The sequence below is a fragment of the Triticum aestivum genome, chromosome 3A, assembly GCF_018294505.1.
Source record: "Triticum aestivum cultivar Chinese Spring chromosome 3A, IWGSC CS RefSeq v2.1, whole genome shotgun sequence".
Classification (NCBI taxonomy): Eukaryota; Viridiplantae; Streptophyta; class Magnoliopsida; order Poales; family Poaceae; genus Triticum; species Triticum aestivum.
This window is the reverse complement of record NC_057800.1, coordinates 740,631,840-740,650,168: the sequence shown is the minus strand read 5'-3', so window position 1 is coordinate 740,650,168 and position 18,329 is coordinate 740,631,840. Positions and strand designations below refer to the sequence as shown.

At 49.9% G+C, this 18,329-nt stretch overlaps 1 pseudogene; it reads left to right on the top strand.

Annotated features, from left to right (window-relative positions):
* The window catches only part of LOC123059634 (wall-associated receptor kinase 3-like), a 49,589-nt pseudogene extending 33,622 nt beyond the window's left edge, over window positions 1–15,967 (top strand).
* The last annotated feature ends 2,362 nt before the right edge of the window (window positions 15,968–18,329 follow it).

Here is an 18,329-nt window from a genome sequence, read left to right as displayed (position 1 = left end):
TTGGGCCCAGGCATCTTAAGCTTCATGTATCCATAATGGGGTATCGCTTGGAAGCGCGTAAATGCATCTCGCCCTAAGAGGGCGTGATATCCGCTGTTGAAAGGGCCACTTGGAAGGTTATTTCTTCGGACCGATAGTCCTCCGGTGTGCCGAATACCAAGTCGCGTGTGATTTTTCCCACACACCGTGCATCCCGACTGGACATGATTCCTCGGAAGGTCATGTTGCTTTGCTCGATGCGGCTCCTGTCTATTTCCATTTTTGTATTGTATCCTCATAGATGAGGTTTAGTCCACTGCCGCCGTCCATGAGAACCTTGGTGAGCCGAAAGCCGTCCACAATTGGGCTGAGGACCAAGGCAGCTGGTGCTCGGACTGTCCTGTATTTTGGCTCATCGCCATCATTAAAGGTTATCGCCCTGTTGTTCCAAGGGTTTATTGTTGCAATCTGGCAGACTTCGACGAGTTCGTGGAGTGCCCTTTTGCGCCTATTGTTTGAGGCGAATGTCATGAAGACCGTCAATACTTTGAGGTCGTCGTCTTCTCGGCGGTGTTGCTCTAGGGTATTCCTCGTGAGGATATCTTCACCGCTCTTGGCCACCTGCCGGAGTATCCAACATGCTCTAAGGCTGTGGGTTGGTATGCTATCCGGTGTTGTGTGTATTTTGCATGGCCCGTCGAGCCATCCTTCCAGAACGGTTCCGCGCCCCATAACAAGCTTGTGTTTATTTGCCATTTGTCCCGGCGTGCCATGAGGGTGTGCCCTTTTCGTCTGAACGAGGGGTTGAGTGGGGACTGCTGGTCCCCACCGTGCTGCCTGAGTTTTCCAGGCAGTTTTCCATTGCGATGTACTTCTGCCTGATAGTTGCTAGGTCACCAAAGTGTAATATGTGACGGTGGTTGATGGCGTTGAGGATTCCCTCGTTCGTGCAATTGTTGCGAAACACTGAGATCGCGTCTTCGTCGCGGCAATCTTTGATCTTATTTTTGACAAGGAGGAATCTGGCCCAAAAGTGGTGGACCGTTTCCTGAGATTGCTTATGCGTGCTCAAGAGAGCGCTTATGTCTGGGTGGGTGGGTGGAATTAAATCCGAACCCTGACCCAATTTTGGGTCCGGAGTCCGAAGATCTTCCGGACTTAGTGGTTCGAGTTCCGCGATATCAACTGATTTTGAAGCTTATTGTCTGATTCTATGTTCGGAGGACAAGGTGTGTCTTTTTCCGGTAGGTGTCCGGCTTCTCGAGGTCGGAGATCCGAACATAGTTCGTCCTCAATATAGAGGAAGAGTTATCTTGCTCCTCGACTACCGCTATCTGGTGGGTGATCGGTGGATTTTTAATTTCTCTCTGGTCGGGTTTAAGCCCAATCTGATCGTAGTCTGTAGAGACCCCCAAGGAGGCAATGAGATCTAGGAGTTCGTTTAAAGACGATAACTCCGTCGGATCCATCCGTTTGGCATATTCGGAATCAACGCAGAGGCGATTTTCGATGACTCGAGAGGTCATCATCGTCGGCTCAAGGGCCGAACAGGCGGTGATGATGAAACCACCCAGCCAAGGGTTTGGCCTGAGGCCAGAGCACTTCCGGAGGTGATAGTTTCCTTGATGATAAGTCGATCCATCAACCCTTTCGACGACAGCACAGTGGAACTCTCAATGAAAGCACTTATGTTGGTGTCAAAACTGGCGGATCTCGGGTAGGGGGTCCCGATCTGTGCGTCTAAGGTCGATGGTAACAGGAGACAGGGGACACAATGTTTTACCCAGGTTCGGGTCCTCTCTATGGAGGTAATACCCTACGTCCTGTTTGATTGATCTTGATGAATATGAGTATTACAAGAGTTGATCTACCACGAGATCGTAATGATCCTAAACCCTAGAGGCCTAGCTTGTATGGTTATGATAATCAGTATCCTCCGGACTAACTCCTTCGGTTTATATAGACATCAGGAGGATCTAGGGTTACACAAGGTTGGTTACAAAGAAAGGAATCTACATATTTGGTCACCAAGCTTGCCTTCCACGCCAAGGAGAGTCCTGTCTGGACACAGGTGCAGTCTTCGGTCTATATAGCCCATCAGTCCGGCCCATGGCTAACAGGTTGGATGCCCGAGGACCCCTTAATCCAGGACTCCCTCAATGGGCGCGATCACTGCTAGGGAAAACCCTAGCAGTGCCACGAGTATTTTGCCTATCAATAGCGCGGGACGATGGGCTACTGATAAGGCACGACAGCTAACATGTAGCAGTAGCGTCTGTCGTCCCATGCTACTGCTATACATGTCTAGCAGTAGCGTTCTTTAGTTCAGAGCGCTGCTGCTAATATCTGCCGCACTTTTTAGCTGGAAGTGCTACTGGTAAGGGAGCGCTACTGCTAACTTTGTTCCCCTCGCTACTGCTAGTTTTATTAGTTTCTGTTTTTTTTTGCATATTTTTTTGTATTTGAATAAGCTTTATACAATAATCTCTAGCATATCATACACATACAAATGTAATCATAGCATATACATACAAATAGTCTCATCAAATCATGTCATCATCATAATCATCATCCAACACAAAGTGGTCTCTCGTCATCATCTCAAAAATAGCGATACAAGTCTCGATTACTTGCAACTACATCGTCATCCATCTAAACAGTGATATACGCGAGAAGAGCTATCACTTTGAGTGAGAGCGGAACTATGCAGTACATAAGTTCATATCCCTCTCTCGCATTAGCATGAACCTAAACTAACTACTGGTTGTCGCTCAGAAACCGGAAACGGGTACACCTAGGCCTGACATTCCGGCAACTCGCCGTATACTCCTGGCATAGCACTTCTTCGCCATCGATGATCTATATACCTGCATCGTCACATGATTCGATAATATGCAACATATATAGTTGAGCTACAGAAAGAGACAGACTTGGCAAAAATAGAAGCAACATATCATAAGCATAAATAACAAAGTTCATCGTATCCAAAATGCCCTAACTAGAGTGATCTTCGCTAGTCGAGGAGGACGGTTTAATTACATCACAAATAAAGTTTCATCGTGCATAACTCAAAGTTTCGTCATACAGATAGTATGGACTAAACGGACACATTGTCATATATCGACAATCACTCCAACATGTCGTGCCATCCATCCAAGTCAAGGAAATAGTCCCCGAGCCTAGTGAAAGGCTTTAGGTCAAGACGCTGAGCGGCTACGCGTGTTCGGACGTCTTCCCGCGACATTTGTCCTTCTTCGTAGAACATCCGTGTTTTTCCGACGACCTCCTTCATGATGATTTGGGCAAGTTCGCGCTGGATGTGATAGAACTTAGCTCGAAGTTGATGATCCTCGATATCTCCTAAGTTCTTTGCCCATTGCAGAATATGGGCATCGCCGGATCTAGGTGACATGCAAAGGTTCTGGTGATCCCTTCTGTACTCCAACATGTGGTGTAGGACATAGAATCCATCATTAAGAGAATCACTCGGTTGCTGGATGTAGCAGAAGTCGGTCTTATGGCCGAAGGCGGGCCTGCCGTCCATTTTCTTCTTGTCCTTGACCTGTCCACCCCATGCGCCGTAGTAAAACATAGCACTGTCAAGAACAGACTTGATGTGGGTGTAATCCTTTTTGTTAATGTTCTTCGATGAGTCCAAGTAAAAATGCGTGGGAGTATCGGGAGTAGAGGATGATGAGGACGGCGCGCCCGCCGCTGTGCAAAATAAGTACACCGCAAATTAATTAGCCTCCACCGTGCAAATGAATGGTTGAAATCAAAGGAAGGATATCTGCGCGGATGACTTACAGGGGATGATAAGGCACGAGAATCGCCTCCTTGTCCTTATTGGCGAGCATGAAATTGGCGATGTATTCCCTCGTGTATTCACGGTGCTCTCCGCACACTCCCAAGACACCCTCATGCATGAAGTACGGGTCAGCGACACAGATATGAGGTATCTACGCAACCCCGATGAGGTAGTTCATGTGCAAGGCATTAAGGCGGACAAACATAAAATCCAGCTTCTTCAAGTGAAACATGTCAAAGATTGTCTACTACACAACCTTCTTCTTGTAGACGTTGTTGGGCCTCCAAGTGCAGAGGTTTGTAGGACAATAGAAAATTTCCCTCTAGTGGATGACCTAAGGTTTATCAATCCGTAGGAGGTGTAGGATGAAGATGGTCTCTCTCAAGCAACCCTGCAACCAAATAACAAAGAGTCTCTTGTGTCCCCAACACACCCAATAAAATGGTAAATTGTATAGGTGCACTAGTTCGGCGAAGAGATGGTGATACAAGTGCAATATGGATAGTAGATAATGGTTTTTGTAATCTGAAAATATAAAAACAGCAAGGTAACTAATGATAAAAGTGAGCGTAAACGGTATTGCAATGATAGGAAACAAGGCCTAGGGTTCATACTTTCACTAGTGCAAGTTCCCTCAACAATAATAACATAATTGGACCATATAACTATCCCTCAACACGCAACAAAGAGTCACTCCAAAGTCACTAATAACGGAGAACGAACGAAGAGATTATGGTAGGGTACGAAACCACCTCAAAGTTATTCTTTCCAATCAATCCGTTGGGCTATTCCTATAAGTGTCACAAACAGCCCTAGAGTTCGTACTAGAATAACACCTTAAGACACAAATCATCCAAACCCTAATGTCACCTAGATACTCCAATGTCACCTCAAGTATCCGTGGGTTGATTATACGATATGCATCACACAATCTCAGATTCATCTATTCAACCAACACATAGAACCTCAAAGAGTGCCCCAAAGTTTCTACTGGAGAATCACGATGAAAACGTGTGCCAACCCCTATGCATAGGTTCATGGGCGGAACCCGCAAGTTGATCACCAAAACATACATCAAGTGAATCACGTGGTATCCCATTGTCACCACAGATACGCACAACAAGACATACATCAAGTGTTCTCAAATCTTTAAAGACTCAATCCGATAAGATAACTTCAAAGGGAAAACTCAATCCATTACAAGAGAGTAGAAGGGGGAGAAAACATCATAAGATTGAACTATAATAGCAAAGCTCGCGATACATCAAGATCGTATCACCTCAAGAACATGAGAGAGAGTGAGAGAGAGATCAAACACATAGCTACTGGTACATACCCTCAGCCCTGAGGGAGAAATACTCCCTCCTCGTCATGGAGAGCACCGGGATGATGAAGATGGCCATCGGAGAGGGATTCCCCCTCCGGCAGGGTGCCGGAACGGGTCTAGATTGGCTTTCGGTGGCTACGGAGGCTTCTGGCGACGGAACTCCTGATCTATTGTGCTCCCTGATCGTTTTAGGGCATATGGAGATATATAGGTGGAATAAGTACGTCAGGGGAGCCACGAGGGGCCCACGAGGGTGGAGGGCGCGCCCAGGGGGGTGGGCGCGCCCCCCTACTTCGTGGCTTCCTTGTTGCTTCCCTTACATGGACTCCAAGTCTCTCGGGTTGCTTTCCTTCCAAAAAATAAGTTCCGTGAAGTTTCAGGTCAATTGGACTCTGTTTGATTTTCCTTTTCTGCGATACTCTAAAACAAGGAAAAAACAAAAACTGGCACTGGGCTCTAGGTTAATAGGTTAGTCCCAAAAATGATATAAAAGTGTATAATAAAGCCCATAAACATCCAAAACGGAAGATAATATAGCATAGAGCAATCAAAAATTATAGATACGTTGGAGACGTATCAAAGATGTAATCGAATCGAAGGAAGAACTTCTCCGCGGGGAATGTGTCAACGTGTGACAATTGCCGCGGCACGTTAACCACGTAGAGTGGGTATCCTGGATTTTTTGAGGCGATGAGGCCTTTCTCTATCCGCAGCACATCATCATGAAGTCTCCTTAAATCGCCGAATCTGGCCCCTAGCGCTGCTTTAGGTAGGATTGGTTGACCAGGGATATGCCATTTTGCCGCACTAGGGATATCTATACGGTCTTGAACCCGAGGCCGCTGAGGCAGCTAGATCATAGAGCAGCTTTTTTGCCTTTCCTCGGTCTCTTCCTAGACTTCTTTACTGCCGGAAGGTTGTCCAAATACGTTCAGACTCCGGAGGCGGCAATTCAGGCACCGACTCATGACGCTCAAACCCTAAGTAGGCGCCAGTATTGACATACTGTTGAGTGCCATCATCATCCTCATCCTCATCTATGGCGACGTCACCAGCGACTAATGGAGCCTCTTCCTCACCCCCTCCACTATCACCCAGCATGACAGCCGATGCTAATTGGGTAGGTGAGGTGTTGATGTTCCTACCTAACTGCGTGCTGATGGGTGTGCACCCGGCCGCCTCCAGACGAAGCAGACTCTTTGGCCACAATAGGACCCACCCATTGCAACAATCACCAAACTGCAGCGGGGTCTCGTCGTCATCCCCCACTAGTACCAGAGGAGCCAAATTATCGTGGCCTGATTTGACACTGGCCACGAAAACCTTGAAGACGTCCGGGGGGATCGGCCAGCTGTGGAACAATGGTTCCTTTGGCTCCATATCGTCGCCTTCCCCACGTCCACCTTCTGGTCGCCGATGGTGTACAATATGGTGCACGGGGTTTCGTCGGCCTGCAAAGAAAAGTCTGCGACGTGAGACATCAGAAAGGCAACGAAAATGGGAGATTATACATTTATTGAAGGGGGGCGGTGTGACAGATACCGTGAGCCATCAAGATCAGCCAAAGACGAAGCACCGCCAAGCACGACCGGTTCATATGAACACCTAGTGTTCACATGAACATCAACACAGCATCAACATATATATGAATTTCCCTAGCAGAGAGAGAGAGAGAGAGAGAGGAGGGTAGGGGAGAGGAGAGGCAGAGCCTTACGGTCGGCGGCGAGGGCAGGCCCTGGCTCGGGCGGCGGAGGTCCTGGGCGGGCTCGGGCGGCGGCGATGAGGTCGAGGGCGGCGGCGGTGAGCTCAAGGAAGGCGACAATGAGGACGACGATGGCGTTGGGCGGCTGCGAGGTCGAGGGTGGCCTCTGTCGGCGGCGGTGTGGTGAAGGCGGCCTCGGGCGGCGGCGGTGTGGTAGAAGGCGGCAGGGCGACGGCGGCGATGGAGCAGTTGGGGGAGAGGGGGGAGTGGAGGGGGAAGGACTTAGCGAAATTTTGAGCCCAGTCGGCAAGGGGTTAAGTCAAACTAGTAGTAGCGCTTTTTGCCAAAACGTGCTATAGCTAAGTTAGCTATAGCGTTTTCGAGCGAAACGCGCTACAACTATTCCTTTCTGTTTTATTTTTATTTTTCTTTTATTTTCTTTACATTTTTTTTTTCATTTTTCATTTTTCTATTTCTTTTCTTTTCTTTCATTTTCATTCACTTTTGTACTTATTTTTCTATTTATTTTCTTTTTCATAGCAGTAGCGCTCTACAGCATAAATGCGCTGCTACAAAGTTTTTAGCAGTAGCGTGCTTCCTGAAGAATTGCTACTACTATTCCTAGCCTACCGGCACCAGTGAGGGAATTATAGTAGTAGCGCTTTTCCGCGCAGATGCGCTACTGCTACAACAATGGTTGTAGTGTGCTTTTGTAACAAGCGCTACTAATAAGTAGCAATAGCGTCGTGTTTTGACCAGCGCTACTCCTATACCTCTATGTATAAGGTTTTCCCTAGTAGTGGATGAGCCAACTTGGCGGGGAGCTCGCGGATGTAGACGCGCGCCTCAAGGCCGAGGGTCTTCGGCTGGTGAAAGAGTGGCATAAACTGAAGGTGGCCATCAACCTCGGGCGCCACCAACGCGAGCTTGATAATTCGAAGGCCGAGGCGTCTCTTGCGACCTCGCGCGAAGCTTGCGCCCGAGCCTTGGAAGAAGCCCGGGAGGCTGATCGACACCGTGAGATCGAGGAGAAACGCACGTGGGAGCTCCAAGCCTGAAGTGCCTCCCTGGAGCAGCAAGTGGAGGCGCGCAAGGCCGCCCTAGCGTCGATGAAGGGGACGCCTGCCGAGGAGGAAGAGATCCTGAGGCGTGAGGAAGCGCTGGCGCTGGAAGCCGCGGAGCACAGCCTTGAGCTTGAGCGGTTGGAGACGAGGGAGCGCCAGGTTGCCCAAGCTGAGGATGCTGTCGGCGCACGCAAGGCCAAGGCCTAGGAGGAAGTCGACCGCTGGGTGGACGAGGCTCGCGCGGATCTTGTGGGCAGGTACGACCTGAAGTTGAAGCTTGTGGAAGCCGAGGCTGTGGGCAGGACTAATGCCCTCAGGTCAGGGTTGGACGAGGCGGAACATTGCGAGAAAGCCGCCGCAGCCGCCCTGTCCTCAGTGCAATCTGAGCTGGCTTCCGTTCGTGCCGACCTGTCTTCCCTCCGGTAGCGGGTCGCCGACGCCGAATCCTCCGCACAGCGGGGCAGGGAGGAAGCGCTCCGGCGGCGGACGCTGGAGCGCGAGCACGCCCCCATGCTCCAAAACCTCAGGGTCAGAGCCAACGCGGCACTGGGCGCCGTCTGTGACGAAAATGCACCAGATCCCCACTCGAACAACTATGCCAGCCACCTCATTTTCTTCACCGACATGGTGACACGCCTGGAGAATCGATCTGAGAGGGCTCGTGTGCTTGTAGAGGAGAGGAGCCGCGGCCTTCTCAAGTGCGCGTTCTCCCGTGTCTTCATCCACCTCCAGAACACCTACCCCAACTTTGACTTCGACATCGCCATTGCCCCTATGCCCGAAGCCATCCGGGACGACCTGACGCGCTGGGTAGAGGACAATGTGGATACTCTAGTCAGAGCCTTCACCTCCGAGGATGACGTGGTGGTGGTCGCTGCGGATGAAGGTGACGTGGTCGACGAAGGTGCGGGCGACGCCGGCAATGGTGACGGTGATGCCGGTGACGAGGATGGTGGCGCCAGCGATGGTGACGATGATGCCAGCGACGCGTCTGAGGGCGTCCCGAAGGACACAGCGAGTGATATCTCCGATTGAGCCCGTGCTTCCTCGTTGCTGACCCTGTAAGTGAACACTTGGGCACAACCCTGAAAGTTGTAAGAGCATTTTGGGAGGGGGATCCCCTCATGTAAACAGATTACTGCCTCTATTCCTTAGGCCAAGCTGAAGATCTGTTTTTATGGGCCTGCGAGTCATGTCGCGAGCTTACCGCTGAAATTTACCTTAGTCAGGACCGGTTCCCGGCTAGTTCGTCAGGTCGTGAGCTCCTAAAGGGCCTGCTGATCCGCCCGAGAGGGCTTCGCAAGGAGCAAGCGCCAGCCATGGAAGGGCGTGCGTGCAGCGCGCGCGTGCCGCGCCCAGCCCCCGCTCTCGAGGGGCTCGCGAGGAGGGTAGCAGGTGCGAACTCCCAGTCGGGGCAATGAACCAGACGACAAGAAATCGAACAAACGAGGAAAGTCACCCCTCGCGCATAGCAATGAAAATTCAATTTCAACTTAAATCCAAAGCCAGAAACAGGGCTACAGAAAAGAGATTAAGAGCAAAAGTTTATGTCCGGCACCTAGTCTAGTCTTCTTGTCTTCTCACAAGCGCGAAGCTAAGTGCTGCCACTAGGCGTGGGAGGGAGCCCCCGAGGACCGAGAGCGGCGCTCCTGAGACTCCGGGGCGTGTACAGCCCCACTCATTATTACGTGAGAGTGTCACGAGCAGAGATCTTCACTGAAGGAAATATGCCCTAGAGGCAATAATAAAGATATTATTTCCTTATATCATGGTAAATGTTTATTATTCATGCTAGAATTGTATTAACCGGAAACATAGTACATGTGTGAATATATAGACAAACAGAGTGTCACTAGTATGCCTCTACTTGACTAGCTCGTTAATCAAAGATGGTTATGTTTCCTAACCATGGACAAAGAGTTGTCATTTGATTAACGGTATCACATCATTAGTTGAATGATCTGATTGACATGACCCATTCCATTAGCTTAGCACCCGATCGTTTAGTATGTTGCTATTACTTTCTTCATGACTTATACATGTTCCTATGACTATGAGATTATGTAACTCCCGTGTGCCGGAGGAACACTTTGTGTGCTACCAAATGTCACAACGTAACTAGGTAATTATAAAGGTGCTCTACAGGTGTCTCCAAAAGGTACATGTTGGGTTGACGTATTTCGAGATTAGGATTTGTCACTCCGATCGTCGAAGAGGTATCTCTGGGCCCTCTCGATAATGCACATCACTTAAGCCTTGCAAGCAATGTAACTAATGAGTTAGTTGCGAGATGATGTATTACAGAACGAGTAAAGAGACTTGCCAGTAACGAGATTGAACTAGGTATTGGATACCGACGATCGAATCTCGGGCAAGTAACATACCGATGACAAAAGGAACAACGTATGTTGTTATGCGGTCTGACCGATAAAGATCTTCGTAGAATATGTAGGAGCCAATATGGGCATCCAGGTCCCGCTATTGGTTATTGACCGGAGACGTGTCTCGGTCATGTCTACATTGTTCTCGAACTGTAGGGTCCGCATGCTTAAAGTTACAATGACAGTTTCATTATGAGTTTATGTATTTTGATGTACCGAAGGTTGTTCGGAGTCCGGATGTGATCACAGACATGACGAGGAGTCTCGAAATGGTCGAGACATAAAGATTGATATATTGGACGGCTATATTCAGAAACTGGAAGTGTTCCGGGGAAGTTTCGGATAAAATCGGAGAACCGGGGGGTTACCGGAACCCCCCGGGGGGTTAATGGGCCTCATGGGCCTAAAGTGGAGAAGAGGAAAGGGAGCCAGGGCAGGCCGCGCGCCCCCTCTCCCCCTAGTCCGAATTGGACAAGGAGGGAGGGGCGGCGCCCCCCCTTTCCTTCCTCTCCTCTCTCCCTTCCTTCCCCCGCTCCTACTTGGACAAGGAAAGGGAGGGGAGTCCTACTCCCGGTAGGAGTAGGACTCCTCCTGCGCGCCTCCTACTAGGGCCGGCCGCACCCCCCCCCCCTGGCTCCTTTATATACGGGGGCAGGGGGCACCCTAGGACACACAAGTTGATCTTCGTGATCGTTCCTTAGCCGTGTGCGGTGCCCCCCTCCACGATATTACACCTCGATCATATTGTAGTGGTGCTTAGGCGAAGCCCTGCGACGGTTAAACATCAAGATCGTCACCACGCCGTCGTGCTGACGAAACTCCTCTCCGAAGCTTTGCTGGATCGGAGCCCGGGGTGCGTCATCGAGCTGTACGTGTGTCAAGAACTCGGAGGTGCCGGAGTAACGGTGCTTGGATCGGTTGGACCGGGAAGACGTACGACTACTTCGTCTACGTTGCGTCAACGCTTCCGCTTCGGTCTACGAGGGTACCTAGACAACACTCTCCCCTCTCGTTGTTATGCATCGCCATGATCTTGCGTGTGCGTAGGAAATTTTTTGAAATTACTACGTTCCCCAACATTCACATGCGTGAGCCTTACTTTATATCGCCAGACGAGGGCCCCGCCTTGCGCCGCCCTCGACCACCGTTGGTTCGACCGGAAACCAGGACGAAGCCAAGGGACAAAGGGGACGCCAGCAGCGCCCTCGGCGACCACGGGTCCTCTACCGGGGGAAGGCTCACCATCACCTCCCCGACAGAGGGCCTACCTTCGGGGGGCGCCTTGCTCCACGCGATGCGGGGAGGGACCTGGCTCCCGACCTCTCCCCTGCAGCCCATCGAAGGTGGCGCAGGCGCGAGTGGGCATCCAGTGCTTCTGGTCGCGCCGGTGTCGATGAAGCCTCCTGGCGCAACTGGGGGTGCACGGGTGCGGCGTGGCCCGCCATGCGATCCGGCCGTGGCCTGAGGCGTAAGCAGGGAGCAGAAGGGTGGTGCTCCCGAGGCCGCAGCGTCCAGTAGCTCGGCGACGCGCTGCAGCAATGCATCCCAGCCGCTCTCCATCAGCCGGCACCGCAGCAGCTCACGAGCCACCATGAGTGCGGCCCTCATGTTTGCTTGTTCCCGTCGGGTGTGCGGCGCCTTGGCGGCATCGTGGCTTGAGGCCCTTGCGGCCGCCCGCACTTGTCGTGGAGTGAGGGTGGACGGCATTTGACTGCGCCGCCCGCGCCTCGCGGTGCGCGCGCTGCCTAGGACGCTGGGTTGATGTCTTCTTGGGCGGACGGCGCCACCCTGGCCGGCCAAGCTGCCAAGCGGTCGGCGTTGGTCCTTGGGTCGCCGGACATCGGAACCACACGGCGTCGGTGGATCAACCGGGGGAAGAGAAGCTCCGGCGCACCCCTACCTGGCGCGCCAAATGTCGGATTTCGGGTTCTGGCAAAACCCTTGAGGTTCAAACACTAGGATGCGCACAAAGATCTCTCCCCCTCTCTAGCTCGCACACTCTATGATCTCACGGCCTAGCTCGACGAATCCAAATAACACGAGACACAAGATTTATACTGGTTCGGGCCACCGTTGTGGTGTAATAACCTACTCCAATGTGGTGTGGTGGATTGCCTCTTGGGCTAAGGATGAACAGTTACAAGGGAAGAACAGACTTGCGAGGAGAGGTGTTCTTGTGCTTGGTGAACTTGAGTGGTTGGGGGATGATCTGGATCCGATCAGGATGCCTTCCTACGATGGTGGCTAGTCCTATTTATTGAGGCTCTGGTCCTCTTTCCAAATATTGAGCGGGAAGGGATCCCACAACGGCCAAATTCGAAGAATGACAACTAGTACAAGCTATCCTGACAAAAGTAGTCTTCGTCTGCCAAAGGCTCTGGTGGTGACGCCGTCTTGGGCTCCACGGTGACCTCCTTCCTGCCGTCCTGTTGGTATTGGTCTTGTTGCACCGATATGAAAACCTTTGCCTGATGCCTCGGGACTCCTCGTCTGCGCTTGCCCCTTTAGCACCAAAGAGGAAACGAGGACACTGGGCGCGCTGGCGCCCGCCTGGCTCCAGTCGTCATGGCTTGCGTCACAGAAACCTCGCAAGGTGTCCCTTGCCTTGATCTCTCCGCCCCTCGCGAGCTAGCCTAGTGAGGCCTCTCCTGAGAAGGTCTTGCGTCGTCCGCCTCGCAAGGCTTGGCCCCTCGCGAGGGTCTTGAGTGTTTGCTGGTGAAGATGGGTCGTACAGGGTCGCTGGTGGAGCCATGCTGCGGGCCGCAGGCAGACAAGTCTAGAGACCCCGTTCGCAGGTGTTGTTATGTATTTCCGGTATTGATAGATGCTAACCTTTACTGATCAAACAAGGATATAATCCAATTCCAAGCAAGGCTAATTGTACACGTTCCTGTGGTAACATTAGTGTGCAATTCCCGTTTGGCTTCGAAGAGGGTTGCTTTGCCCGGGAAGAGTTTCACCTCAACTGCACAAATACGACATCATTAGATGCCCTGGTCATTTTGGACTTGTGGGAGAAACATGTCATTGACATAAATGTTGACGAAGGAACCATTAAGAGAGTGGATTTTTTGGTCCCGGGTGCTGTGCTCCCCACTATCTAGTCCATCCACTTCAAATGTTCTGTGATGGGATATGTGCCCCGTACTGCGAAAGCGTTTGGATTAGCAGGCCTATGTAAACAGTAAGGGGAGGCTGAAATGATTTGAAAATATGGACCTGAGCCTATTCCGTCAGGAACAAGATTCGGCAGACATGTCCCATTCCAGTCGATGTGGACAGGTGTGCCGACCCATGACTCGCAACTTGAAACCGAATCTTGAAAATACGGAAGCTCTTGCTCTAACGCCTCACTGCTCCTCACTTTTTTTCTTTTCTCGCTCTTACCAGCATACACGTCGCTCTCTCTCATGGTGAACAATTCTTTTTTTTCTCTTTCACATATCTCTCGCTACCTAAAAAACAACCCCTCTCTCTCCTTCCTGCCAACTCGTCTTCCTTCTCACGGCCTTAGAAGAGGCTCTCTCTCCTCACATTTATCCTCTCTCTCTCCACTCAGACAGCTGCGTGGTTTTCAACTCGAAAAAAGGCCTGTACACTGGTGGGTTGAACAGTGACCGATATGTCACTCTTGTCAGGCCTGTACACTGGCTGCTGCCTACACCGGGACCTGCAACCTACCCCTAGGACCTATCCACCGCTGTTTGTTCGGTCAAACGCACTGGTTAAGCATGCTGCTGCTGCAAACCGTCTGGGGCTCTAGTGCCTACTGTACGAATCTTTGCGTGAAGTGGATGGGGCGATAATGGGGCAGAATACTCCCGGGACCAGCCACAGCTTTCCGAACCATTAATGTCACCATTTCTGACCAACAACAAGGGACCTCCCTGTCTTTTTTATTAGTTCCTGGAAACCTTTTTTCTGCACATGGATTATTTTTCTCTATGAAATGAGTCGCTGCTAATCTGAGTTGCGCAGAGGCCCAACAGAATAGATCTGGATATGCTTGTGTGAGTACGAACAGCAAGTGTATGAAAGTAATATCTGAAGGGGTCTATGCTGGTTACCCGTTGCAAATGCTCAGATGTCTTCCAAGGAAATCCATACATCAAAACCGGTTGTCAAGGTACCCCCCCCCTCCCTCTTCTTTCTCTCTCTCTCTCTCTCTGGGCTGACAAATGTAATCCCCCTCACTTTACACTTGAAATGCTCAAAACTTTGTACTATACCGTCTACCTTAACTGCCTATGCCGCTGGAAAAAAAGTATGATATATAAAATCATGTATGCTAATTTAAAAAGTTGCCAGCTGCTAAAAAATGATGTACAATCTTCCGATTTCTGTGTCACAGATTTTGTCAAGACATCTTATCAAGATTTTGTTAATTTCAGATATTAATGAATGCCTTCGACCGAACAACTGTAACGGGACATGCCATAATACTAGAGGAAGCTTTAGTTGTACTGAATGTCCTCGCAAGACTGAGTATAATCCATTAAAAATGCAGTGTACTAAGAGGCAACAACCTCTGCTCTTAGGTAACACTACTATCGTTACATTTTTGATAGACAAGATAGAACGGAAACTTAAAAGAGCTTAATGCCTACAGGTATAATTATTGGGTTGTCTTGTGGTTTCGGCATTATATTTCTGAGCTTCAGTGCAACACTTCTCATTCGTAGATGGAAACGAAATGTTCAAAAGCAACTGCGGAATAACTATTTCCGGAAGAACCAAGGTCTTCTACTAGAAACGGTGATATCATCGGATGAAATTGCAAATGAGAATACTAAGATTTTCCCGCTAGAAGAGCTGGAGAAGGCAACAACTACTTTGATCCTACACGTATCATCGGACGTGGGGGCCATGGCATGGTTTACAAAGGCATATTGTCTAATCAGCGTGTCGTTGCAATAAAAAAGTCTAAGATCATTAAGCAGTGTGAGATCAGTCAATTCATCAATGAGGTCGCAGTCCTGTCTCAGATAAATCATAGAAATATTGTCAAGCTATTTGGATGTTGCCTCGAAACCGAGGTTCCACTGCTAGTATATGAGTATGTATCCAATGGCTCACTATCTCATGTTCTTCATGCTGATTCAAATAAAGGTTTTTCTTTGTCCTGGGCTGATCACTTAAGGATTGCGCAGGAAACAGCAGGAGCTCTATCTTATCTCCACTCTTCAGCTTCAATATCAATCTTCCATCATGATGTGAACTCCTCAAATATACTCTTGGATGGGAACTACACGGCTAAAGTTTCAGATTTTGGTGCGTCTAGGTTGGTTCCGATTGATCAAACACACATTGTCACTAATGTGCAAGGTACATTTGGGTACTTAGATCCAGAGTATTTCCATACCAGGCAGCTCAACGGGAAGAATCACAGGTATTGCAAATTCCCAGGTGCTCGAGGAAGCAACCGAGGAAGAGATCAGTACTGTCGCTTCTTTGGCAGAGCGTTGCTTGAGGCTACACGGCGAAGAAAGACCAACCATGAAACAGGTGGAGACGGAACTGCAGACTCTACGGACAAAACGGATGAACTCAACTCAGCCTGATCCGAGTTATGGAGAACAGATGCAAGCAAGGCCGTTGACACGAAGGAGTCGATCTTCTCGGCAATCGTCCGTACGGCCAGGAGGTAGCCAACGACGCTATAGCTTGGAGGCAGAGTTCTTGTCATCTGCTAGCCTACCACGTTAGATGAGGCTATTGAGCTAATAATAAAGGATAATTTGCTTCCCTCTTGTATGAACTGTTGCTAGGACTTGTATTACAGGCTAGTTAGGTTGGTACTGTAATAAGCCATGATTTCAGGCATCGTGATTGTATCGGTTTCTCGGTTGGAATTATGCTTGCTGATATATGTAGACTGAATTTTGTTATTCTGAGATGATTAGAAGAGATGTAGTGGATTATATTAGCAATGATTTTGGCACTCATGCTGTCTTGTCGTTGCCACCGTTAGTACATTTCTGTTTTTTCTCGACCCTTCTTTTAACACAAATATATGGTTCAAATTTTTCCTCTCGGCGCAAATATGGCAGGCATCCGGATACATGTTCGGGAAACAGAAGAAGAATGCACTATATATCCAGCTCTAAAATTCATTGGGGTCCATCACACCGCTGCTGTCCTTCTCCAACTTGTACCTCCAGTGTCTGACAGCAAAGGCGTCTAAAGAATTGAATGCGTATTTTGTAGAGAAGGGAACATATTACATCCCAAACTACTATCAAAGTCTAATATACACCCTGAACTCCAAAACCGTTCAATTTACAACCTCAAACTTTTAAAACCGGACAAAAATCAACCCAAGGCCGGTTTGACCATGTGTTGACTGGTTTTGACTACTGAAAGCGTCCAGTCAGTTGTCATGTCACCATCTACCAAAACTAGAAGAACGCCCGTGCGTTGCAACGGGTAACATTTCCGTAACTTTAAGAGTTTAATATTAATCATGTTAATATTACATTTAATATTCTCATACATATCAAGTGACATTGGCGACCTTTTTTACCATCAAATCCTCACACACACACTCTTGACGTCCCTCTTCTTCACTGTCTCTCCCCCTCTCCCCCCCCCCCTCTCTCTCTCTAACACACGCACATATCCATCTTATTGGGTATGAGACCATAATTCATCTATCTCACACACACGCTAGTGCATAACAATATGGATTAGGTGTATTATATTTGCCACCACAACTAAGGAAATTAATTTCATGTAAATTGGCCAGTCACAGCTCCGTGACAAACAATGCATCTAAATTCTCATCGTTATTTTTATGTAATATGCTCTCTCTCTCTCTGATATTATAGGACCAAAAACTTTTACCAATTACCATACTGTAGAACACCACACTCCTCACTGCATCGATGGGTGGTGGGTGGTGTCTCTCCTCTACCGCCGTGGACCTGTGCTGGCTTGAGTCCATGTCCGCCGTTGGCCGCTGCTCGCATTCGTCCCACCCATCGCCCAAGCCGGCGTTAGGAGCAAACTCAATAGCCTTGCCCACCGTCATGGCTCCATTCCACGAGATCGAATCAAGCATCATAGAGTTCGGGGAGGAGTAGCATTTCCACCGTCAGCTCCTCGCTGATGTATCAGCGTAGAGTGCGGGGAGGACACGAAACGTAAATACCTGGGGTTTAGCGCTGGTGGTGGGAACGACCGACACGGCCTCCTTGCGCCGCTCCTCACTGCCCGCCCTGCTTTGGGGATCCTAGCGCCCTGCCCTAGGGTTCCGCACTGGCGGCGGCGGTGGCGGCGTTTCCCTCAAGAAAAAAAGCACGTCTCATGTCCGGCTTGTGCAGGAATCCATCACCAAGTAGGATCAGTAGTTCCGTCCCGAATCGGTTATGTTGCAAGTCCTAGCTATAGCTGTATATACGTATTACCCTGCACCCCTATAAACAGTACACCCAGAGACCAATAGAAAGATCAGCGGGCATGAGGCATGCCCGTGTGTATCAATTGATTGCGCGTATCCGTGTTGCTTCTAGTAGATCGATACTACATCAACCGTGGTTAGCCAGCTACGTCCAATCTATACAAGTGTTTTCGTCTGCGTACGTGTTTTTCTGGTATATACTTCAGAATTTAGTCAGTCGGGGGCGGGATGTCTAAGCAAAGAAGGCAGGGCGAGGAGGATGAGCCCAACTACTACCACGACCGCAGCGGCAACAAGGAGAAGAGCCTCTATCTGGTTCTAGACGACTGGCACAAGGGCTTCACCATCCGCAAGATCGATGCCGACAGTCCCGACCTCAGCGCCCCCCCTGTCCTCCGGCTAGTGTCACCTGAGCATGGCCGTGCCATGTAGTTCGCAGCCCTGGGCAGCAACATCATCGCCACGAGCAACATACACGCCGGAACCCTCTTCTACGACACTAACACCGCCGGACTGCCCGTCGGCCCTCCCGTTCGAGACGCACTGCTTTGTGGCTCCAACACCTTCCTGACCTCCGGCGCCGGCAACGCGCTGTGCGCGTTCGCCTTCCACTTCATGGAGCGGCCTGTGTCCTTTGAGGCGATGGCGAAGCCACCGACGACGGAAGAC